This window comes from Bombina bombina, chromosome 1, assembly GCF_027579735.1.
Source record: "Bombina bombina isolate aBomBom1 chromosome 1, aBomBom1.pri, whole genome shotgun sequence".
Classification (NCBI taxonomy): Eukaryota; Metazoa; Chordata; class Amphibia; order Anura; family Bombinatoridae; genus Bombina; species Bombina bombina.
The window spans coordinates 164792653-164814320 of NC_069499.1; the positions used below are offsets into that span (position 1 = coordinate 164792653).

At 39.9% G+C, this 21668-nt stretch overlaps 1 protein-coding gene across 1 annotated transcript in view; it reads left to right on the forward strand.

The window, feature by feature from the left end:
* LOC128644994 (cytochrome c oxidase assembly protein COX16 homolog, mitochondrial) overlaps positions 1–21668 on the forward strand; it is a 473186-nt gene that overhangs the window by 22574 nt on the left and 428944 nt on the right. The gene's annotated exons all lie outside the window — the stretch shown is intronic.

Below are 21668 nucleotides of genomic sequence, written 5' to 3' on the forward strand. Positions count from 1 at the left end.
CCTTCAATGAGGAAGCGGGAGTTCTGCTTATCAGCCAATGAGCAGTCAGTCCTTAAAGGGACAGTTAACCCAAAAAATTTCTCCCATTTAAATTGTTCCCAATGATCCATTTTACCTGCTGGAGTGTATTAAATTGTTTACAAGTAGCTCCTTTACCCCTATTTTGGCATTTGAAATAGCTGATTTAGCTTGTGGTATCACAACCTATACTTAAAATTTCGATACTGGAGTCTCAACTATTGAATAGCCTTAGTAAACACAGACAAATATAAAATAAAGAAGCAAGTCTGTGTACACAAAGTGATAACATAATGAGATATATTACCTGAGGCTCAACCCATTGTAACAGGCTATGGTTTAAAAGCACAAAACCAGCTACTTCATATACACAAATAAACCTGAAAATGCAATTTATAATAAATTTTTTACTCTGCAGCTGTAATTGAAAATTACAAAATTAATATAAAAATAATTTTACAGTGTACTGTCCCTTTTAAGGACCAGTTGTACATGAACTTCCCGTTTTCCTCAAAATCAGAGTAATTAGCACCTGGCTGATTTATTTTTTCCCAATAAGATTAAAGAAAAAAAAAGAAAAAAAAAAAAGAGAGGGGAGGAGCGAGAGAGGGAGGAGAGAGAGAGCGCAAAAGAGAGGGGGAGAGGGAAAGAGCAAAAGAGAGGGGGAGGGAGAGAGTGCAAGGGGTGGGATCGCTGTACTGCAAAAAATGGCCCGTGTGAACGGGCTTTAGGACTAGTGTGTGTGTATGTATGTATGTATGTGTGTATGTATATATATATATATATATATATATATATATATATATATATATATATGTGTGTATGTATTAGTGATGCACCGAAATGGAAATTCTGGACCGAAACCGAATCCGAAAATCCGGGATGCACTTGGCCGAAAACCGAAACTGATACCGAAAATGTATTTTTTCAAATAATTTTTTTTTAGTTTTTTTTTTTTGCATAATTAGAGCTAATAAAAAAATCCCACACTTTTATTGAAAGTAACACACTAAAATTGGACAAAAATATATTAAAACAATAATATGCTACACAATAATTTTACCAAGAAAAAAAAAAACCAGGCAAACAATAATGCCATTTTCGGCCAAAATGTTTCTGCGACCAAAATTTTTGTGCATCCCTACTTAAAACAATTATAAATATTAATATACTGTATTATTCTTCATTTAGTTCTATGTAACAGAATCATATTTAACAGTTTTTTTTTACTAATTATCCAAATAAAGTATAGTCCTAGAAAACTCATTATATGCAAAACAGAAAGTCAAGTAATAAACTTAAACAGCAGCTCTAGGCTAGCATCAAATTTGAAACATGCTACACAATAATTTTACCGAAAATAACAGGCTAAAAAAACGAAAACCGAAATAGCCAAAAATGCCATTTTCGGCCGAAACTTTCTGCGGCCGAAATTTCGGTGCATCCCTAGTATGTATATATATATATATATATATATATATATACACACACACAGTGAAACCTGTTCAAGACGGACCCTGTATAACACGGAAACCTGTCCATGTCGGAAATATCCCTTCGTCCCGGCGCTTAGTGTATACTTTCATTGTTTTACTACCTGGATAAGCCGGAAACTGTCCAATGCGGAAACGGAAAGTGGTCACAGTGTTAATTGTGCATACATTTGGTTCACTTACCTGGATAAGCCGGAAAACCTGATTAAGCCGGAAAATGTAACGTGGAACAGAAGTGAGGTAAGAACAAGATGACGGAACAGACGCTGACACGGAAGTGATGAGAGAAGGACGCAGAAACGTTAGTGGTGTGGGAAGGAAGTGGAAGGGGTGTTGTAAGGACGCTGAAACGGAAGTGGTGTGGGAAGGAAGCGGAAGGGGTGTTGGAACAGACGCTGACACGGAAGTGATGTGAGAAGGATGCAGAAACGTTAGTGGTGTGGGAAGGAAGCGGAAGGGGTGTCGTAAGGACGCTGAAACGGAAGTGGTGTGGGAAGGAAGCGGAAGGGGTGTTGGAAGGACCCTGAAACGGAAGGGGTGTTGGGACTGAAGCTGAAACTTAAGAGGTGTGTGACAAAGAATGGCTCCTAGAAAGTGCAACACACTCTTGCTATGAAAGTTAAAGTGATTGAGGCCTACACAAATGATAAGTTGTCTGTAAAACAATGTGTTGAGAAATTTAAGTGAAGATTTAAACAAGCTCCTGTGGGAATGGTTTGTAGCCGCACGCTCTAAAAATGTACCAATTTCTGGTCCTATACTACAAACACAAGCCCTCGAACTAGCCAAAGAATTAGGCAAAACAGATTTTAAGGCATCTAATGGCTGGTTGGAAAGTTTTAAAAGGCGGCATTGCATTGTATGGAATGAAATATGTGGAGAAGCAAAGGATGTAGATCAAGAAACTGTTAGCCAATGGGAAGAAAAGCTCAAAATGCTTAAGGAACCATACGCTACAAAAGATATCTACAATGGCGATGAAACTGGCCTATTCTTTAGGTTGCTATCTTCAAAAACTCTGGCTGTTAAACGTGAAAAATGCACAGGAGGAAAGTTATCCAAGGAAAGATTGACGGTGTTCCTCTGTGGAAACATGGATGGGAGATTGGAGAAGCCTCTTGTGATTGGTAAGGCAGCAAAGCCACATTGCTTCAAAAACATAGACACTACACAGCGTCCCGTTATTTGGCGTGCAAATAAAAAAGCCTGGATGACAGCATAACTAATGTCTGAATGGCTCAAGATTTTTGACAGAAAAATTAAGAGAGAAGGTCATAAAGTCATCCTGTTTTTGGATAATGCTACCTGTCATCCGCATCTGAAACTTAGCAATGTAAAATTAGCCTGGTTCCCGGCAAACACAACAAGCATAACACAGCCAATGGACCAGGGTGTTATCTACACCATGAAGACGCACTATAGAAAATTATTGCTACAGTCCTTGGTGGCAAATATTTCTACCACACAAAATGTACACCAGCTTGCCAAGTCCATAACAGTCCTTGATGCTGTCAACTGGATTTCTATGGCATGCAAGTCTATTTCTGCTGATACCATTTGCAAGTGCTTTGAAAAAGCTGGTTTCTCTAATTCAAACAGGAACGATAATGAAGAATTGCCAGAAATAATACAGGTGACTGTAGAAGAAAACAATGATATTCGTTCATTATTCCAGCAAGGAGGTCTTGTTGACAGTGAAATAGACCGTTACATTGACATAGACAAAGAACTTGCGACAGAAAGCACATTTACAAATGCTGTGGAACTTTTAGATCAACAACAAGATAGTGATGAGAACATGGATGACGATCAAAGTGCTGAAACCACAGAAATTCCCAGTGAGCCATCAATCAAAAGCTACCAAGATGCTCTAGAGAAAGTTCACCAGTTGCAAGAGTTTGCATTATTTAATAACTGCCCGGAGCTTCTAGAACCAATAACATCCACTAGACATTTAATTGAAAAAACATTATTGGCACTGTGGGGACAAGAAAACCAATAAAGGTACAGGTATGTACAGTAAAAACATACAGTAGACAGTAACTATAGTACACTATCTAAATACAGTACAGTACTGTATAAGAGTATGTAAAGCTTAAATACAGTACTGTACTGTTTTTTAGTACAGTACTGTACATTATTAACAGTACTGTTGAAAGTTTTGTTTATGATCATTATTTTTGATGACTAACTACTGTATTTCCCTGTTTTAGAACACACTGGCCTGTTCCAGATCATTCTGTATCCGGACCTTCAAGCAAGACCTCTCCAGCAACAGTACAGTACAAACATTTTAAAGTACAGTATTGAACTTGATTAAAAAAGTAATCTACAGTATGTAAACATTGTCTCCATCTGCAGCTAAAATGTTTTTACAGTACTGGATTGGATACAAAAAACTATACAGTACTGTACTTTAAAATGTTTACTGTATTACAGTAATTGTGAACAAAGTTGATGCAACAATTTACACTTAATAATGTTCAGTACTGTATTTGTATAGAATATAGTTGATGTCTTCATAGCCATTTTCTGTTGGAATGAAAAAGTACTGAAGTAAAGTACTGTAAAATAAATCCATATACTGTACTGTACAGGTGTACACTAAAAATTTTAAGGTACGTACAGGTAGAGTACAGTACCTGTGTTTTTATTTACAGAATTTTATTTTCAGTAGTTGTACACTATTTTAAGTACATTATGTTATTTTCAGTAGTTGTACTGTATTTTTATTTACAGTATTGTACATATTTTATTTACAGTACTGTACTTTAAAATGTTTGCATAAGATGTGATTATTAGTTGGCATTGCGCTCAATAGATACTGTACCTGTAATTGTACTGTACAGTACAGTACTGTATTTAGAAGAGTTGAAGTTTGTGTATTACAGTACAGTAATTATGAACAAAGTTGATGCAACAATGAATCTTTTAATAATGTTCAGTACTGTACCATTTTCTGTTAGAATAAAAAAGTACTGAAGTACAGTACTGTACTGTAGAAATAAATCCAGATACTGTACTGTATAGAACAGGTGTACACTAAAAAAATTAAAAGTACATACAGGTAGAGTACAGTACCTGTATTTTTATTTACAGTACTGTACTGTATTTTATTAACAGTACTTGCACAGGTATTTTTATTTTCAATATTTTACTGTACAGTATTTACAGAACTGTAGTTTAAAATGTTTGCATATTACTGTATGTGATTACTGTATTAGTGGGCATTGCGCACAATAGATACTGTAGCTGTGATTGTACTGTATTTAGAAGAGTTTAAGTTTGTGTATTGTATTACTGTTATTGTGAACCAAGTTGATGCAACAATTACAGTTAATCTTTTACCGGTAATAATGTTCAGTACTGTTCCATTTAATGTTAGAATAAAAAAGTACAGTACTATAGTACAGAACTGTAAAAATAAATCCAGATACAGTATTGTACAGTACAGGTGTACACTAAAAACTAAAAAGCACGTACATGTAGAGTACAGTACTGTACCTGTATTTTTATTTTTACAGTATTTTACTGTACATTTTACAGTATTTAAAATGTTTGTATAAGGTGTGATTACTGTATCTGTGGTAATTGTGCACAATAGATACTGCACCTGTAGATGTCATTGTACTGCATACTGTACAGGTACAGTTTAGAAGATTTAAAGTTTGTGTACTTTATTACTGTACAGTAATTGATGCAACACGTACAGGCCCATTTATCAAGCTCCGTACGGAGCTTGAAGGGCCGTGTTTCTGGCGAGTCTTCAGACTCGCCAGAAACACAAGTTATGAAGCAGCGGTCTAAAGACCGCTGCTCCATAACCCTGTCCGCCTGCTCTGAACAGGCGGACAGGAATCGCCGGACATCAACCCGATCGAATACGATCGGGTTGATTGACAGCTCCCTGCTGGCGGCCGATTGGCCGCGAGTCAGCAGGGGGCGGCGTTGCACCAGCAGCTCTTGTGAGCTGCTGGTGCAATGTTAAATGCGGAGAGCGTATTGCTCTCCGCATTTAGCGAGGTCTTGCGGACCTGATCCGCAGTGTCGGATCAGCTCCGCAAGCCCTTTGATAAATGGGCCTGGTAATCTTTTAATACAGTACTGTACTGTGTTTGTATACAATTTATGTTTTATCACCCATTTTCTGTGTTAGAGAAAAAAGGTAATCCAGATAAAAACTAAATAAAAGACTGTAATGATTAAGCAGAAAATTTTTACTGTCTTTGTTACTTGAATGCAAGAAAAACAAGATATTGATTCTGATTAGGGATGCACTGATATTGGTACTTTATGATATGGTGCTGATCCTGAGCATTTGCGCCAAAATGCTCTGATACCAGAACTGACGGTCAGAGGGAGACCTGCAATGCCGTGAGGGAACATGGAAATGGCTTCCCAGCCAATCACGAAGCTGGACAGCAGGTCATTACCTGCCGCCCGACTTCCTAATTGGTCAGGAAGTCAATCCTATGCTCCCTTTGCGGCAAGGCAGGTCAGACTGGCTTCATGACCAATACAGTAACATTATTCTGCCATTTTTGAATTTGCACATGTCAAAAGATGCTCCATCAGTTACTAACTGTATAAGACGGAAACCTGTCCAAGACGGACAATTCCCGTTGTCCGATGCCATTCCATATTAAACAGGTTTCACTGTGTGTGTGTGTGTGTGTGTGTGTGTATATATATATATATATATATAACAAGCGCACTCCAAGGGGAACTTTAAACTCCAATGTCACTTTATTTTTTTTTTATTTTTTTAAATATTTATTTATTTAACACACAATAAGTGTACTCATAACAAAAATCCACCTCTTTCTGCCACGCAGGGCTGGGTATAACATGATATAAAAATAAAACAAAACAGTTAACAAAACAAAGTTGATTCATTTTGACAAATTACCAGCCCCCTTGTAGGAAATATAGTACACTAATCTGCGTCATCATTTCCAAACTTTTCCTTTTTTTCTACCTTCCCTCTTTTCAACTCAATTCTTGAATAACACCTATTGTACAACAACCTAACTAAATATGCAATCTAACCAAAGCACAAAATATCCCTAAAAAGAAAGTCACATAAAATAAAAATATTGCAAAACAAAGACAAAGAGAAAAAAAAAAAAAAAAAAAAAAGGGGAAAAGGATTGCTCCCCTGCCGGACCCTATCTCCCCCCACCCTAATCAATCCCTATCCGTATTATACCAAATTTGGGGAAAATGACCAGCCAATACCTGGAGTTGCATATATGCGGTTTCCCTGAAAGGTTTGACCAGCCTAACCTGTACTTCAACTGGAAGAGAAAAAATGAATGGTCCCCAATGCTTAAAGAACTTGGCTAGCCTTCCCTCCGACACGTCCTGTAAGTTCCACTGTTCTTGTGTGAAATGGATCACCAACGCATTTTTAAGCTCATTTAATTTAGGTTCTGCTTTTGCCTTCCAAGCTCTCAGTATTATATTGCGGCCAAGAAATATAATCTGATTGAGTAATTTAAAGTTTCTAGGGGCGATTTGTGGCTGCACCAAAAAAAATATCTGCATTGGTTGAAAGTGAAACTCTATCTTGAGAGAGGCCTGTATCCAGTATTCTACCCTGCACCAAAATTGCATAATCATAGGACAACTCCAAAAGCAATGTAGTAAATCAGCAGTGTGAGAGGAACATTTGGGACACACCGTCTGTGACCTATACCAGTTAGTCAACCTAATAGGGGTCAAATATGTCATAAAGATTAATTTGATTTGAGTCTCTCTCCACGTCGTCAGTACCCAGCTTTTCCCAGTTATTTTGAAGGTGTTCTCGATGGCCTGACTATTCACCGCTGGAAAGAACCTATTCCATTTTGCAGCTATGAATTCTCTTTGAAGACCTGAAGGCCCCTGATTCAGAAGGCTGTAAAAAGGCGATATTGAATATAGGCCGCCCTGAAAGCTATTAATTCTCACTTGGAATGCCGAAAGAGACCATTCTACTCCATAATTTTGTTTTAACTCAAAGAAAAAATGTCTTAACTGGAGGTAGGCGTAGAAATCTTTATTCTCAAGCCCAAATGTTTGCTTTAGTTCAACAAAGGTTAAGGGCACGAAATTCACATCTAGTATTTGGGCGACAAATACCAATCCTTTAGAAGCCCATACCCTAAAAACTTTATCTGACAAACCTGGTGCAAAATTAGGGTTCCCCGTAATGGAAAGATATTTTGAGACATAGGGAGAACAGCCCACAAGGGAGCAACATTTTTGCCATGCTAAAATGACATACCTATAAGTATTGAGAGCAAAAAGTGAGGATGGAAGTGCATTCATAGGGCAATGTAGGATAGCATCCAACCGAAAAGGGGCCACCAGAGCTGTCTCCCAAAGTACTGGCGAAACCTGATCACATTGGGTTAACCAATCAACCGCTACCTTTAGCCGAGCGGCCAAACTATAGAAGTATAAATTAGGAAGAACTAAACCTGCCGCTTCTTTATTACACATGAGACGTACAGCAGAGATACGCACTTTGGCTCCCTTCCAGATTAAATTAGAGCATGCCCTATTGTAATTTTTTATATCCCTGTTGTGAATAGGGATTGGAAGATTTTGTGTGAGATAGAATAATTTGGGGAACAGAATGGTTTTTATAAGTGTGACCCTAGCTGTTAAGGAAATAGGTAAATTCTTCCACCCTTCCATCTTATCTATACAATCTGAGAAACATTTACCGAAGTTTAACTTATACCACTCATCTGGGTTCGCACTTAATTTAATACCAAGATAGGATATCTGTGAAGTCTCGGCAAATGGATGATTAATATGACCATCTTTCCTATTGAGCCATAATAGTTCGGATTTAGTGAGGTTGATTTTGTATCCCGAAATCACGCCAAACGTTTCGATTGCTTCAAGTAAACAGGACAGACTATGTTTAATGTTGCTCAAACCTAAAAGTATGTCGTCGGCATACAATAGTAATATTAATTTCTGATCTCTGACCCGAATCCCCTCTAGTTTTTCCCGCAGTAAGATAGCTAGGGGTTCTAGTGATATATTAAACAGCAGCGGAGATAATGGGCAGCCCTGGCGCGTGCCCCGCTGTAGAACCATCCGTTGGGAAATCTGCCCATTAATAAGTAGAGATGACATAGGGGAGGAATATATTAGCTGTATAAATTTATGGAAGTGTCCTGTGAAGCCAAATTGTTCTAGAGAATAGAATAGATGTCTCCAGGCGATGCGATCGAACGCCTTCTCTGCGTCTAATGTTAATAAGGCAAGATCCACCGTATCCCTATAACTTGTTGTTCTGAACTTATTCCAGAAAAAATCTATCAGGGTCATGACCTTTCGTATATTCCTAGAGGGGTTTCTTCCTGCCATGAACCCAGATTGGTTTTCATGGATGATTGAGCCAAGCTGTGATTTTAATCTATTTGCTAGGATAGACGTTAACAATTTATAATCCGTATTTAATACGGATATTGGTCTATATGATTCTGGAAGATCTGGTTCTTTGTTTTTTTTAGGGATTAAAGATATGACCGCAGCAGCAAAATATGATGAACACTTATTATTCCCAATGAAATAAAAATTAAACAGTTTTTCCAGTGTTGAAATAACATGTGGTTGAAGAATCCTATAAAATTCAATGGGAAGACAGTCAGGTCCCGCAGCTTTATTCGTTTTGGCAAACTTAATAGCTGCCATAATCTCTTCCATCTCGATCGGTTTATTTATCTCTGCCAGACTTTCTGGGGATATTTTAGGAATCTGAAGCTTATCCCAAAACGCTGTCTGCTTATCTATTGAATACTCTTCGGCTGTATAAAGGGCACTAAAATAGTCAAAAAAGATCTTAGTAATGTCTGCATTATTAGTAAACCTGACTGTATTAGATCTAATAGCAGTTATGGGGTTCCTATGACTCTTTTTAGTGAGCCTAGCCAAAAATTTGGCAGATCTGCCCATAAACCCTCCGTACAAGGCTTTTTGCCTCTGAATATCTAACGCAGTTTTTTGTTTAATAAAAATATCTCGAGCCGTTTTGGCATCTATATACTTTCGCCACTTATCCCTCGTGTGATCATTCAGGTATAATCTATACACATTTTTTACTTGATTGCTCAGTTGGGTTTCTTGCTGTCTGATTCTTTTCTTGAGTTTACACATATAGGCTTTGATATTACCTCTTATTACGGCTTTGGCTGCTTCCCAATATACCTCTGGCTTATTTTTATAATCTTTGTTAATAGTTTCATAGTCTCTCCATTGGTTGATCAGCCAGTTCTGAAAGTTGATATTGTTCACTAAATATCTGGGGAAAAAAATATTCTGATTAGAAGTGCGTTGACACTGCTGTGTATTGAGTGATAGTGTAATCACTGCATGATCTGAAATTGTTATCTCTTTTATGTCTGTTTCCCATTCTAAACCGGTCATATAATCTGCCACCAGACAAAGGTCTATCCTGGACAGGGATTGCTGGCCTTTTGCTAGACATGTGAAGGCTCTCACATCTGGATTTTGAATGCGCCAAATATCTATTAACCCTAATTGCGTAAGAAATTTTTTAAGAATATGCGACTTTCTGTCACGAACGGCCTTGTGATCTTTACTTGCCCTGTCCAGAATAGGGTCCGCTGTTATGTTAAAATCCCCCGCCACTATAAGATTCTGACCTATGAATTTGTGAAGATGGAGAACCATCTTGTCCCAGAATGCCTTATCCGTTTTGTTTGGCCCATATATATTGCAAAATACAAAGTGTGTTTTGTTAATAGTGATTTCTGCGATTATATAGCGACCTTCCTTATCTATAATTGACGACTCTATTTTATATTCTAAATTTTTATTTAAAAGAATAGCTACTCCTCTTTTACGTGCATTGAATGGCGCCGCTATTACTTCCCCTACCCAATTCGTTTGAAGTTTCCCCATTTCCGCACTTTTCAGATGAGTCTCTTGTAAAAAGGCGAGATCTAGTTTTAGTTTTGCTAGATGTTTAATTATGGACTTTCTTTTTATTGGGGAGTTTATGCCCCCCACATTCCAAGACGCCAGCTTAAGCATGTCTAACATATGTCGACAGAAAAACAAACATATATCTCGCCCCTATATTCGTATTCATGCATCCAATGCATTTGTGGAGGGAGAAGCACGGCCCGGGGAGAGGGGGAGTGGGATGGAAAAAAAAAAAAAAAAAAAAAAAAAAAAAACCCAAAGCTATCTACAATTTTATAACGCATCCAGTAAGAAAAAAACATTATTTCCCATTCTGGATCCATTTACAGATTTCCCAAGACATTTACATTACCGACTACTACTCATTCTATGTCCAATTTTTTACATAGAGACCTGGCTTCCTCACTATTGTTTACCACATATAGAACCCCCGCCTTATTGATTAAAAGTTTAGCTGGATAGACCAATCTAACACTGCATTCTGCTTTGCTGAATTTATCAAAAAAAGGAGACATTTCTCTCCGCTTGGCCCTAGTTTCCGCGGAAAAATCTTGAAAAATTGCGATTCTGTAGGAGTTGATGAACAGGGAATTAAGTTTTCTGTAATGGGACAGAAATAAAACTTTGTCTTGGTAATTGACAAACTTAAAAATGATAGGCCTTGTATTAGACGAAGTGTTATTTTCTCTGAGTGTCCCTATTCTATGAGCTCTTTCTATCAGGAATGGCGTAGGAGGAGGAGGAATCATGAGTGCCTGAGGCAGCGTGACAGAGACAAATTTTAATACATCTTGGAATTCCGCTGTTTCAGGAAGGCCAATCACTCTTAAGTTGTTCCGTCTTGACCTATCTTCGAGGTCTTCAACTCGCGATTGTAGCTGGGTGATGGCCTTATCCTGAACAGTCGTTACCGAACTCACAACATTTAATCTGTCTTCTAGGTCAGAAACTCTTGTCTCGACCTCCTCCATTCGAGCATTGAATTGTCTAATCTCATTAGAGAGATTAAAAATCTCAGACTTTATCTCTTTTTTGACTACGTCTAACTGTGGAGCCATCAATTTTGCTACTTCCGCAGCAAATTCAGATATATCATTACTCAAATTCAAAACATTGCGGTCTTGTGAGGTGTCATGAAATGTTTCTGTATTTTTAGAGTTACCTCTCTTCTCTTTGTGTTTAGGAGGCATATTAGGAGAGGAACTTTTCTGTTGTGAGATAAACCTCTCCATTCACTTCAAGGTATGTGAATTAGGTGAAAAATGGATGAGTGAAAAAGTGAAGTGTGTGAAAAAATGGATGAGTGAAAAAGTGAAGTGTGTGAAAAAGTGAAAAAAATGGATGAGTGAGAAAAAAAAAAAAAAAAAAAGGGATTGCTGATCCCAATATGTGTCTAGGGGCTGAATTCAGCCAATAATGTGAGGAAAAAAAAAAAAAAAAAAAAGGAAGCCAAGGACACCCAGTTATTGTGCCGCGAAAAAGTTGTTGAAGCTTTGGTGAACCTTGTACATATGATGTGTGAAAAAAAGTGAAAAAATGGCTACAAAAAAAAAAAAAAAAAAGGGAATCCCTGATCCCAATGTGTGTCTAGGGGCTGAAGTCAGCCAACAATGTGAGAAAAAAACAAAATCAGATAGTGTATATATTAGTGTAAAAAAAAAAAAAAAAAGAACAAAATATCAATTCCAATGCACTCTATGTGGCGAAAAGGTGAACCAGTTAGTGAACCTTTTTCAGTGGGGAGGGGAGAAGAGAAAAAAAAAAAAAAAAAAAAACAGAGCAAAAATTTAGCTCAAAACTTAATGCGTTACCTAGAAATTAGCATCAATAACTCTCTATCCAAGATTATAGCGAAAGAAAACTCCCTGCGCTCAACTCTGGTTTGGAATTTTCCAACTATAAAAAAAAAACTTTATAGGACTTTCACGCTGATGCTTGAAAAAATACTTTTTGAAAACCAAACACACTTTGCAGAACCTTTACAAACTATTTCCTATATACAAAATTTCAGGGTCCCACATGTAGCATTTGATAGAGAGCAGTTTGCCCACAATAGTCTCTTTCATATATGATTGTCAGGCTTTGTGTTACTCCTTATGGTACTGAATATGGTACTAAATAGGAACTAAGTAGACTCTATTATGTCTCTGTAAAGTCAAAATAATAAAATCCACAGCCAAAAACATGAGATTCCGGGCCTGCCTGTTAGCACAAATTTTTTCAGTCACTCAAGAATCACCAGCCGGGGAGCTTCCTCCTTTTATTTCCAGGCCTTCACACCTTGGGGTAATATCTTTCAATATCCTTTGGGCTTTCCCTGGACTCCCGTTCTAGATAGCAGTATTGCCTTGCTTATGCATAATCCTTTGAGACCTCAAAAGTCATATATTTTTATAAGTTGCTGTACAAAAGATGCAAAGTCCATAGCCCCTGATATATTTAAGGACTTTTAATCAACCACAGCATTTTTCAAATACAGAAAGTCGGCAACAATAGTATGAGCTTATTGCTGATCTACCTGAAATGTGTTTGCTCTTAGCGTTGCAACCTATATCTATTTCTTAAAGCTTATAACACCGGTAGTTTCGATTTATGACCCAGGGAGGAAATATATATCAGTCTTCAATGCGTGAGGAGTAGCCGCCTATTTAATAAGGCTCAAAACGTCTCCACTTATTTAGATCATATAGTGATACTTACCCCCCAATATCTTCACAGCGTTGTATGTAATCTCTCAGGGAGCCTTCTCCCCCGTAAAGATGTACGCTGTTTCTGGAGCCGCAATGATCCTGCCACCCGCTGTACTCCAACGCCAAGACTCCGACGGAGCTCCGTGGCGCGGATGTGGCGTCACTATACTGCGCCGACTTCCAGAGGGGGGTAATGGGATGCCAGAATCCACAGCCGCTGTCGAGTAGCTCCTCTCCGCCAACCAGGTATCTCACGTTTTGCCAATCACCTGGACTAGGCTTCACGGGTGTTGTTTGGTGCTTCCAGAGCACACTTCGCAATTTTCCTTCCACTGCACAAATATTTTTCTTGAGTCACAGTCCCGGATGGGACACCTCTCAGTAGGGTCAGGTTCCTTAACAGGACGCTTCTGATGTAGGTTATGACTTTTACACGGTGTTGTGTTACTGCTCTTTTTAATCTTCGTTTGCAGGTGCCGCCAGCAATTCACAGCTTGTTGCCTTGCTTCTCCACCAGTTCTGTGTTTGAGGCTGGTCCCAACCAGCCTATAAGGGTATGTCAGACTTCCTTATGCCATTTAACGTCCTCAGGTAGGGTGTTAAGTTTCTCCCCACAATAAGGCTCTGTGACTGGGAAACTTATGTTAAGGTGCTCTTCACAGAGGAGAGCTTGAGCGCACTACCCTTCCACTGCGCCCCGCCCACAGGAAGTCAAGGTCAATGTCACATTATTTAGTGAACGTTTTCGGACCTTATGCAGTCCGTCCTCAGACCAAAAAGTGCACCCAGGGTATTGGATGTTAGGAGTGCATTTTCTTTTCGCTCTCGCTGTCTCTCTCTCTCTCTCGCTCTCTCTCTCATGAAACACAGTATAACAATATACTGGCAGGGAAGATAACTCACAACAGGCATACTGTAGGACATTCTGAACTTGCCTGTTGTACGCATAGTGTAGAGGTGCCAGTGAGCAGCCACACAAAGTACTCACCATTGGTGTGGACTGGGTCCACCTGCTCCAGTTTCCCTATGTTCAAGCTACTAAAAACCGCTCATGGAGCCTGTGTGATGGGGAAACGGCAACCTAACAGCTTCTTGCCCCCTGCTTAGTCCAGTGATGGCTAACCTACTGTCGAGGGGCGAGGAGGCAGGTTTCCTGTTATCTGCCACTGCTCAGTGCACCTGCCTGCCCTAATATTGCTGGATCCCAGTTAGAGGGTCCTGCAGAGGCCCTGATGCTGCTTTGACTGCTAGTTACAGCTGTCAGGAGTAGCTCTGGCTGCACCAGCATTGCCTGTATTGGTCTTCACAGAGGCGCACTGTGATGTCCCTGCTTTAGTGAGGGCCTATACTTGTTGCAGTATTTAAAATGCTGAGGACAAAAACTTGTGCATTTAATTTCCTCCGTAGCAGTGTTTGTTAGGTCAGGACGATTGTGTAACATTGTGTAATCTCATGCCTTATTTAACTGGGGGAGAGTTGTACATTATCTGTCCCACTCACATGATTTCCTGGGGGAATGCATTCCCCGGTTCCTGCGCTCATGCCTTAGGATGTTTGTTTTGTTTAGTCATATGAATGAAAACAGTAGTGTAAGAGATGGTCTCTTATGAGCCTCTAAATTGATTGATGTATAAGATATTAATCTGAAAGAATGATCTCTTGTAATTACAGCAATGGAAAATAGGTACTATTTGTATATAATCCAAAAATAGGGATGTGATAGAATCTATTTAAAGTACAAGATCTCTCCAGGAGAGGGCAATATAAAGGTTTTTCATTAATACATTTTTGTATTAATTTCATTTTACTATTAAAATACATAATTCTATTGATTTAGCAGCCTTGTGTTTGAGTACTGATAAGGCAGAAGCCAGGAATGCAGAAGCGTGTTCTAGCCTTACTCTGAATAAAAGATTGATTTATCTGTGCATCGTTCAACTTTCTTATTTTAGAGTGTTATAATAAATGTCTATTTTTCTTGTAACCTGATCTCTAGCGTCCTCTCCTAACCTTTGGGTTTCTTGTTCTGCAGACAGATGTTTTATTTATGCATTTCTTATATATTTTCTCTGGGCACCGTTGCATGCTTAAACAGGTGGTTTGGGGATATATTGGACAGATGTGCCTTCTTGCTCTTCCCTTCAGGGTACAGCTGATGCTCTGAGCTTAGTTAGTGAGAAATGTTTAAAGTTTCACTTAAATTTGTAATTACATTTTAGGTTACCATTAAGGAGGAAATATGTTGCCTATGAAATCTTAGGGGCCAATTTACAAGGGACGAATGGCCCCTAAATGCCCTTGCCGGAAACAGGAGTTAAGAAGCAGCAGTCTTAAAGGGACATGAAACCCAAAATTTTTCTTTCATGATTCATACAGAGAATACAATTTGAAACAAATTTCTAATTTACTTCTATTATCTAATCTTTTTAATTCTCTTAGTATCATTTGTTGAAAGAGCAGCAATGCACTTCTGGTTTCTAACTGAACACATGGGTGAGCCAATCACAATCGATATATATATATATGCAGCCACCAATCGGCAGCTAGAACCTAGATTCTCTGCTGCTCCTGAACTTACCTAGATAAACCTTCCAGCAAATGATTACAAGAGAAGGAAGCAAATTAAATAATAGAAGTAAATTGGAAAGTCGTATTCTCTATCTGAATCATGGAAGAAAATGTTTGGGTTTCATGTCCCTTTTAAGACCACTGCCTCTTAACTCATACACCTCCTCTGATGCTGCGGACATCAATCCGCCCAATCACGTACGATTGGGTTGATTGACACCCCCTTCTAGCAGCTGATTGGCTGTGAATCTGCACGGGGTGGCATTGCACAAGCAGTTCACTAGAACTGCTTGTGCAATATTAAATGCCGACAGTGTATTCTGTCGGCATTCAGCGATGTCTGGCAGACATGATTGATAAATTGGCCCCTTAGTGTTAAGATTTAAATGAACAGTATAGTCAAAATCAGATAAGGAGGTGGTCTGCAGAAGCTTAGATACAAGGTAATCACAGAGGTAAAAAGTGTATTAAAGGTACATCTAGTCAAAATGAAACTTTCATGATTCAGATAGGGCATGTCATTTTCAACAACTTTCCAATTTATTTTTATCTCTAAATTTTCTTTGTTCTCTTAGTATTCTTTGTTGAAAGCTATATACCTACGCAGGCTCACATGCTAATTTCTAAGGCCGCCTCTTACCTCAGTGCATTTTTACAGTTTTTCACAACTACAACATTGTGCTCACTCACATGGAGTTTGGCTCAAATGGCTGTCAAAAGAACTGAAATAAGGGGGCAGTCTTCAGAGGCTAAGATACAAGGGCATCATAGAGGTAAAAAGTATATTAAAATAACAGTATTGTTTATTCAAAAACTTGGGAATGGGTGATAAAGGGATTATCTATCCTTTTAAACAATAATAATTTTGGTCTAGACTGTCCCTTTAAAGTGAAGGTAAACTTTGATGAAAGCCCAGTTTTTAAAAATACTATTAAAAACAGGGGCACGTTGATTCATCAAAGTTTAGAAAGCAGCCATTTTGTTTAAAAACTTACCTTTCTCTTGTTAAGTGTATCCAGTCCACGGATCATCCATTACTTGTGGGATATTCTCCTTCCCAACAGGAAGTTGCAAGAGGATCACCCACAGCAGAGCTGCTATATAGTTCCTCCCCTCACTGCCATACCCAGTCATTCTCTTGCAACTCTCAACTAAGATGGAGGTCGTAAGAGGACTGTGGTGTTTTATACTTAGTTTATTTCTTCAATCAAAAGTTTGTTATTTTTAAATGGTACCGGAGTGTACTGTTTATCTCAGGCAGTATTTAGAAGAAGAATCTGCCTGCGTTGTCTATGATCTTAGCAGAAGTAACTAAGATCCTTTGCTGTTCTCACATATTCTGAGGAGTGAGGTAACTTCAGAGGGGGAATAGCGTGCAGGTTTTCCTGTAATAAGGTATGTGCAGTTAAAATATTTTTCTAGGGATGGAATTTGCTAGAAAATGCTGCTGATACCGAAGTAATGTAAGTAAAGCCTTAAATGCAGTGATAGTGACTGGTATCAGGCTTATTAATAGAGATACATACTCTTATAAAAGTGTATTTTAAAACGTTTGCTGGCATGTTTAATCGTTTTTTACATATGTTTGGTGATAAAACTTATTGGGGCCTAGTTTTTTCCACATGGCTGGCTTGAATTTTGCCTAGAAACAGTTCCCTGAGGCTTCCCACTGTTGTAATATGAGTGGGAGGGGCCTATTTTAGCGTTTTTTTGCACAGCAAAAATTACAGACACAGACATCCAGCTTCTTCCTGCATGATCCAGGACTTCTCTGAAGGGCTCAAAAGGCTTCAAAAGTCGTATTGAGGGAGGTAAAAAGCCACAGTAGAGCTGTGGCAGTTGTTGTGACTGTTTAAAAAACGTTTTTGTCATTTGTTATTCCGTTTTTGGTATTAAGGGGTTAATCATCCATTTGCAAGTGGGTGCAATGCTCTGCTAACTTATTACATACACTGTAAAAATTTCGTTAGTGTAACTGCATTTTTTCACTGTTATTTCAAAACTTGGGAAAATTTGTGTTTCTTAAAGGCGCAGTAACGTTTTTTATATTGCTTGTAAAGTTGTTTTAAAGTGTTTTCCAAGCTTGCTAGTCTCATTGCTAGTCTGTTTAAACATGTCTGACACAGAGGAACCTACTTGTTCATTATGTTTGAAAGCCATGGTGGAGCCCCATAGGAGAATGTGTACTAAATCTATTGATTTCACCTTAAACAGTAAAGATCAGTCTTTATCTATAAAAGAATTATCACCAGAGGGTTCTGTCGAGGGGGAAGTTATGCCGACTAACTCTCCCCACGTGTCAGACCCTTCGCCTCCCGCTCAGGGGACGCACGCTAATATGGCGCCAATTACATCAGGGACGCCCATAGCGATTACCTTGCAGGACATGGCTGCAATCATGAATAATACCCTGTCAGAGGTATTATCTAGATTGCCTGAATTAAGAGGCAAGCGCGATAGCTCTGGGGTTAGGAGAGATACAGAGCGCGCAAATGCTGTTAGAGCCATGTCTGATACTGCGTCACAGTATGCAGAACATGAGGACGGAGAGCTTCAGTCTGTGGGTGACATCTCCGACTCGGGGAAACCTGATTCAGAGATTTCTAATTTTAAATTTAAGCTTGAGAACCTCCGTGTATTGCTTGGGGAGGTATTAGCTGCTCTGAATGACTGTAACACAGTTGCAATTCCAGAGAAATTGTGTAGGCTGGATAGATACTATGCGGTGCCGGTGTGTACTGACGTTTTTCCTATACCTAAAAGGCTTACAGAAATTATTAGCAAGGAGTGGGATAGACCCGGTGTGCCCTTTTCCCCACCTCCTATATTTAGAAAAATGTTTCCAATAGACGCCACTACACGGGATTTATGGCAGACGGTCCCTAAGGTGGAGGGAGCAGTTTCTACTTTAGCAAAGCGTACCACTATCCCGGTTGAGGACAGTTGTGCTTTTTCAGATCCAATGGATAAAAAATTGGAGGGTTACCTTAAGAAAATGTTTATTCAACAAGGTTTTATTTTACAGCCCCTTGCATGCATTGCGCTTGTCACTGCTGCGGCGGCATTCTGGTTTGAGGCCCTGGAAGAGGCCATCCAGACAGCTCCATTGAATGAAATTATTGACAAGCTTAGAACGCTTAAGCTAGCTAACTCATTTGTTTCTGATGCCATTGTTCATTTGACTAAACTAACGGCTAAGAATTCCGGATTCACCATATAGGCGCATAGGGAGCTATGGCTTAAATCCTGGTCAGCTGACGTGACTTCAAAGTCTAAATTACTCAACATTCCTTTCAAGGGGCAGACCTTATTCGGGCCTGGCTTGAAGGAAATTATTGCTGACATTACTGGAGGCAAGGGTCATACGCTTCCTCAGGACAGGGCCAAATCAAAGGCCAAACAGTCTAATTTTTGTGCCTTTCGAAATTTCAAGGCAGGAGCAGCATCAACTTCCTCAGCTTCAAAACAAGAGGGAACTGTTGCTCATTCCAGACAGGCCTGGAAACCTAACCAGTCCTGGAACAAGGGCAAGCAGGCCAGAAAGCCTGCTGCTGCCCCCAAGACAGCATGAAGGAACGGCCCCCTATCCGGAAACGGATCTAGTGGGGGGCAGACTTTCTCTCTTCGCCCAGGCATGGGCAAGAGATGTTCAGGATCCCTGGGCGTTGGAGATCATATCTCAGGGATATCTTCTGGACTTCAAAGCTTCTCCTCCACAAGGGAGATTTCATCTTTCAAGGTTATCAGCAAACCAGATAAAGAAAGAGGCATTCCTAAGCTGTGTGCAAGACCTCCTAGTAATGGGAGTGATCCATCCAGTTCCGCGGACGGAACAAGGACAGGGATTTTATTCAAATCTGTTTGTGGTTCCCAAGAAAGAGGGAACCTTCAGACCAATCTTGGATCTAAAGATCTTAAACAAATTCCTCAGAGTTCCATCATTCAAAATGGAAACTATTCAGACCATCCTACCCATGATCCAAGAGGGTCAGTACATGACCACAGTGGACTTAAAGGATGCCTACCTTCACATACCGATTCACAAAGATCATCATCGGTTCCTAAGGTTTGCCTTTCTAGACAGGCATTACCAATTTGTAGCTCTTCCCTTCGGGTTGGCCACTGCCCCGAGAATTTTTACAAAGGTTCTGGGCTCACTTCTGGCGGTTCTAAGACTGCGAGGCATAGCGGTGGCTCCGTATCTAGACGACATCCTGATACAGGCGTCAAGCTTTCAAATTGCCAAGTCTCATACAGAGATAGTTCTGGCATTTCTGAGGTCGCATGGGTGGAAAGTGAACGTGGAAAAGAGTTCTCTATCACCACTCACAAGAGTCTCCTTCCTAGGGACTCTTATAGATTCTGTAGAGATGAAAATTTACCTGACGGAGTCCAGGTTATCAAAACTTCTAAATGCTTGCTTTGTCCTTCATTCCATTCCACGCCCGTCAGTGGCTCAGTGCATGGAAGTAATCGGCTTAATGGTAGCGGCAATGGACATAGTGCCATTTGTGCGCCTGCATCTCAGACCGCTGCAATTATGCATGCTAAGTCAGTGGAATGGGGATTACTCAGATTTGTCCCCTCTACTAAATCTGGATCAAGAGACCAGAGATTCTCTTCTCTGGTGGCTTTCTCGGGTCCATCTGTCCAAGGGTATGACCTTTCACAGGCCAGATTGGACGATTGTAACAACAGATGCTAGCCTTCTAGGTTGGGGCGCAGTCTGGAACTCCCTGAAGGCTCAGGGATCGTGGACTCAGGAGGAGAAACTCCTCCCAATAAATATTCTGGAGTTAAGAGCAATATTCAAGGCTCTTCTAGCTTGGCCTCAGTTAGCAACACTGAGGTTCATCAGATTTCAGTTGGACAACATCACGACTGTGGCTTACATCAACCATCAAGGGGGAACCTGGAGTTCCCTAGCGATGTTAGAAATCTCAAAGATAATTCGCTGGGCAGAGTCTCACTCTTGCCACCTGTCAGCGATCCACATCCCAGGCGTAGAGAACTGGGAGGCGGATTTTCTAAGTCGTCAGACTTTTCATCCGGGGGAGTGGGAACTCCATCCGGAGGTGTTTGCTCAACTGGTCCATCGTTGGGGCAAACCAGAACTGGATCTCATGGCGTCTCGCCAGAACGCCAAGCTTCCTTGTTACGGATCCAGGTCCAGGGACCCGGGAACAACGCTGATAGATGCTCTAGCAGCTCCTTGGTTCTTCAACCTGGCCTATGTGTTTCCACCGTTTCCTCTGCTCCCTCGACTGATTGCCAAAATCAAACAGGAGAGAGCATCAGTGATTCTGATAGCGCCTGCGTGGCCACGCAGGACCTGGCATGCAGACCTAGTGGACATGTCATCTCTTCCACCATGGACTCTGCCTCTGAGGCAGGACCTTCTAATACAAGGTCCTTTCAATCATCGAAATCTAATTTCTCTGAGACTGACTGCATGGAGATTGAACGCTTGATTCTATCAAGGCGTGGCTTCTCAGAGTCAGTCATTGATACCTTAATACAGGCTCGGAAGCCTGTCACCAGGAAAATCTACCATAAGATATGGCGTAAATATCTTTATTGGTGTGAATCCAAGAGTTACTCATGGAGTAAGGTTAGGATTCCTAGGATATTGTCCTTTCTCCAAGAGGGTTTGGACAAAGGCTTATCAGCTAGTTCTTTAAAAGGACAGATCTCTGCTCTGTCTATTCTTTTGCACAAGCGTCTGGCAGAAGTTCCAGACGTCCAGGCATTTTGTCAGGCTTTGTTTAGGATTAAGTCTGTGTTTAAAATTGTTGCTCCCCCGTGGAGCTTAAACTTGGTTCTTAAAGTTCTTCAGGGAGTTCCGTTTGAACCCCTTCATTCCATTGATATTAAACTTTTATCTTGGAAAGTTCTGTTTTTGATGGCTATTTCCTCGGCTCGAAGAGTCTCTGAGTTATCTGCCTTACAT